Genomic DNA, 5,214 nt, shown 5'->3' with positions numbered 1-5,214 from the left:
ATATATATATATATATAGCAAGGTTGAATTATGTTTGAATTTTCATTGTATTATTTTAATTTTCAGTAAAGTTATTTTATTTAGTGGTATATCTGTGTAATGGCTACGTATATGTTAACAAATATTTTACTTTGCTAACCGTGTTTGCTGGTTATTTTAGGTGATGGCTGGATCTAGCACGTCATCCCTCAATGCTAGAGCTTTAGCTTTGAGGATGAAGATGAAGGAGTTTTTAAGGAAACGTGCTAGAAGTGAGGTGTCAAACGAGGAAGTATCTGTTGCTAAAGCTGCCACACATAGAAGAAGTCCACGTTCAACTAGAGCAAATGAAGTTGCCCATACCAGCAAGGATGCGCCCAATAAAGCGAGGGTGGTACAACCTAGAAGAAGTCCGCGTTCAACCAAAGCAACGGATGTTGCTCAGTCCAGCAAGGATGCGCCTAGTAAAGCTGTTGTGGTACAACCTAGAAGAAGTCCGCGTACAACTAAAGCAACGGATGTTGCTCAGTCCAGCAAGGATGCTCCCAGTAATATAAGTATGGGACCAGCTAAAGCAACAAAGTCCAAGAAATCAGTGGCATCAAAGAAGTTGTCGTTTGGTAGCATGTCCAATTCTGGATCCGGAAAGCGTAAGGCTGGAAAGAGCAAAGCTGGAATGATGGAGGTGGTTGATTCTGATGATGAAGATGAAGAACTTGATAATGATGAGGACGAGGAAGAAAGCGATGAGAACGTAACTGGTGGACTGCGGTTGCTTAGACGAGGGATGGTAACGATGAGTCGGGTTAATAGGCGACTTGTTCGGGGAAGGAAGTTGAGGGTTAAATATAATGATGATGGGGAACCAGTTGGGAGGGCGGCCAATGAGATGCAGTCCTACATTGGGGTCTTGGTACGCACCAAGGTCCCAATTAATGTTAAAGATTGGAGACTTGTGGCGCTAAGTGTGAAAGACAATATTTGGGGTTCGGTTGAGGTAAATGAAAATATTATAAGTTAACATGTCCTTCGTTGTAGTTTTCACAGAAAATATCTAAAGCATTCATCTTTTGTACTTGTTAATGTATAGGAAGCTTATGTGGTGCCAAAGCAATGGAAGAAAATGGTTTTTGCAACTGCAGGCCAAAAATGGAGGGAGTTCAAGAGCAAGCTAACCACCTGGTACATTATTCCGTATATGGATTCCCCTGAACTCTTTGATCGAGTTCCCTCCTGATGATTACCGAATGATTGATGTAAATCAATGGACAGAGTTCGTGAAAGATAGGATATCACCTCAGTTTCAGGTTTGTAAAATACAAAGTGTTGTAATATCTGGTACATTTTCAGCAATATTGGCATTATTTCAATTGCTAAAATATAATGGAAAATTTGGCTATCGTCTTGTAAGAATTCCGGCAAAAACAGAAAGAAAGGAGGAAAGAGAATAAGTACCCTCATCGACTTGGACGGAAACCATATGCTCAGTTGCAAGAGGAACTGGTACATTACTCTTCTTAGAAATATATTACCATATGTCGGAGTGTCCTTGTCTGATATGATGTCATTTAACCAAACATATATTTATAGGGTGCGACAATGCCTAGGAGGAAATTAGGTCGAACTACAATGTGGAAATGGGCTAGGCAAGACAAGGATGGCAACTACAAAGCGCCAGAAGTGCAGAAAAAGGTCGATGAAATTGTAAGTCAAGTCCTTGAAATTAGCTTATTAATTTCAGGATTTGAAATTGTTCATGCTTTTATGCAAATTGATTTATGTCTATTTCAGGACAAATTGGAGAAGGAAGAGCTAGAAGGAAAAAGAAAGTTTGAAGGACCTGTTGATGTTCTGACTACGGCGTTGGGAACACCTGAATATTTTGGTAAGGTGCGAGGTGTTGGTGGCTTCGTCAAACCTGAAGCATATTTCCATCTTCCTAAACGTGCTAAACTTTGCTCATATGATAGTGCAAGACAAAGTATTAAGAAGATGGTGGCAGAGGAGAACAATAATATCCTTGCTGTGGAGAGAGCCCAATGGGCAGAAGAAAAAGCCTCATTGGAGGAAAGGCTGATGAGGTTAGAAGCCATGCTTATGGGGAAAGATAAGAAAATTGATGAGTCACCAAAATCTGTGACCCCGCTATATGATCTAGGGTCTGGCCAGGGCAGTTGTTCCCGTCTTAACAAGCAGGCTGCTGTTGGATGTAATGAAGTGGAAGGCGTCAAAGCCGCCAAGAAGAAGTTAGATTTAGAGGAGGGCAAGTTGGTGTCAGATGTAACCGAAAAACCCTTGACTGTTGAGGAGGAAGTGCATGTGCTGGGGAAGGCTCAGGTAAATTATCGCCACTTTGTATTTATATACTTACCGAAATACCCTTATAGCTAGGCACATTTGGTAATACCTTTGCCTCACTTGACTGATGTTGAATTTTTATTTATTTATTTATTATTCTTTTTTTTGTTTGAATTAGGTTCAGTCTAGCCCCACTGTCCAGAGGCATAATCTTGTAATAGGTTCATTGGACAACATTGTGGCTGAAGGAACCATTGTTCAAGTGGGTGTTGATTCCAGCTCAGAAACTATTCATGGTGTTCCATTAGCTACGGAAAATATCCGAGTGTTTGTGACCAAATGTCTTGTGGAGAATGCCTTGCTACCAGTCCCTGTTAGGAATGAGATTTTATTTGTGCGCTATACAATCGGGACTTGCGTTGCTTGGCCTAAAGACTGGGTTATACCGGCCACTACAGTTGGTAATGCAAATGTAATGTAGTTTTTCATGCATATATATCGATCATCGGCTACTTGAAATTGAAATACTAAAACATGTAATAATTGTTTTCTTTTTTCTAATCTGGAATGCAGCAAGCACCCCGTAAGAATGGGAGGAAGAAAAAGAAGCAGTGGGTTGATATGGATGATGATTATTATGATACTTGTGATTTGGACAACCTACCAGCTGATTTGCCTCTAGCGCTTAAGACCTTGAGCATATGGGGTAATGAGTTCTTGAAAAATAGGGCCACTATCCACACAAAGTTTAGCGAGGAATTATTCGGACGTGAAAGGAAAGTCGCCATCTTCAGAAGGGATCTTTTTGCCGTCACCAATGTACTTGAGGTTTCTGGTGATACCATTGTGATGTATATGAGGTATATATATAATTTTGAATTATCCTTGCTAGCTAGTTTAATTATATTGCACAATACATGATGTCCTGTAACATTAAGTGATATGCTGTTTGGATTTGCAGCTTCCTTCATGAAATGTTGAAAGAATCGAATATGCTTCACATGATCGGTTTCGTTGACCCTTATGTGACGGGTGCCCTTGGCTGTGGAAATTCAACTGAGCGATCTCGATCTTTGTCTAATGCTTTTAAAAGAGGGAAGCCATGCCAGATTTTTTTGGTTCCCTATAACTCAGGGTACGAATGCTTTATTCATGGATTTCTGTATATGTTTTAAATTCTCAATTTATGTATACCTAGATGAAATATATGATTGCTTTGATTCTTATATGTGTGTCAGATATCATTGGATTTTAACTGTGGTGAGTCCCACCGAAGACCTTGTGTATTACATGGATCCTTCGAAGAGGCGAATGGACGTTACCACTGATGAATGGAAAACCATAGTAAACCAGTAAGTGCAGCCAGCTTATATCTTTATCATTGGTGTATATTATATACAAAATGCATTGTTTAATTATTTAGTTCATTATGATTATAATTTTTGGTATTTTGTTGTGTTTTAGTGCCATCAAAATTGCGAATGCACACATTACTAAGAAAGCATGAAAACTTCAGTGGAAAAACTGTTCAGTAGGTTCCCTATCTTAACTAACTATTTATATTTACACTTAACCATTTCGGTTCATGTTTATTAGGTTTATTAAGCAAACAAATTATTTGATTCAGGGCATTTCGCTGCAGCTTGGTGACAAGACCTGTGGATATTTCATTATGCTTTACATGAGGGAAATGGTGCTGGACAAAAACCAAGACTGGTCTAAAAAGGTAATTTCTTGCATTCATCAGTTTGTGAGCTATATAACTCAATCAGTTGGTTTAATCTGCAGTTATGTTTTTTATCGTCCTTGCAGTGGTTGACAAGGGGAGATGCATATTACACCATGCAGAATGTTGATATTGTTCGGCAAGAGTGGGCAAAGTATGTTCTTAAGTTTACAAATAAATAGCAAGCTAGTGTATGGTTTCATTTAGTACTACTGTTTTGGAGATATATACAAAGCATCCATCAGCTTGCCCATAGATTTATGCCAACAGTATTTGATTTGCAATCATATTTTGATGTGTACTGTGTGTTTGCCCAGATTAATATGTAGTTCTTTTTACTGTGTTACCATGCTGGACTGCATATATATGAGGCAGTTGTTGAACATAACGATGGTGCTTTTTGTTAATCTCTTATGGCCTAGTTTGTGTACAGTTTATATATGGTGGATTGAAAGTCTATGTTATCAATTTGGATGTTGAATGCTTATTTTAGTTATGGATGCTTATTTTATTTATGGATGGTGTTTTTAAACCTAAATTATCAAGATGTTTCAATATAGCTAGCAATTGTGTAGTTTCAAACAAGCCATGACTACCAATATGTGTGATTTCAGCTATAGAGGATGGATACAAATATAACAATATCTATTGTCTTTACTAAGTTAAGATACCAGAAATGTGTGGCCGTAAAGCAACAACCGGCAACACAAACATAACAATATTTATTGTCTTTACTAAGTTAAGATACTATAAATGTGAGGCCATAAAGAACAACCCACAACTCACTTATATGTAGCTCAAGCTCATTCATACGATAGACAAATGTCGCCTGAAAATGTCAAAAGCCTAAAAGATATCACGTTAAGCATATCAGACGACAAATAGCTATTGTCTTAAAGAGACCAAATGAAAAAAGAAAAAAATATTCGTTGATTGAAGATCATTTGACACGACCCACCCCAAATTTCACCCTGAAACCCGGAGTAAGTCGTGCGGGGACCACCTCCAATGAAAATTTACTGAAATGATTAAGAAAATCTCCTTTGCAGATGGACAACCCTAACTCGAAAATTCCAAATTACACTCTTAATTCAACACGTCCAAACATCACATAATTAACTTTCAGAAATTCTACACATAATATACAATAATCCCAAAGTATTCAGAGCTACTAAACACAAGCGGAAGCAAAGAAAACACGAGTAGGTTAA

This window comes from Fragaria vesca, linkage group LG1 (assembly GCF_000184155.1).
Source record: "Fragaria vesca subsp. vesca linkage group LG1, FraVesHawaii_1.0, whole genome shotgun sequence".
Classification (NCBI taxonomy): Eukaryota; Viridiplantae; Streptophyta; class Magnoliopsida; order Rosales; family Rosaceae; genus Fragaria; species Fragaria vesca.
This window is presented reverse-complemented; position numbering follows the sequence as displayed.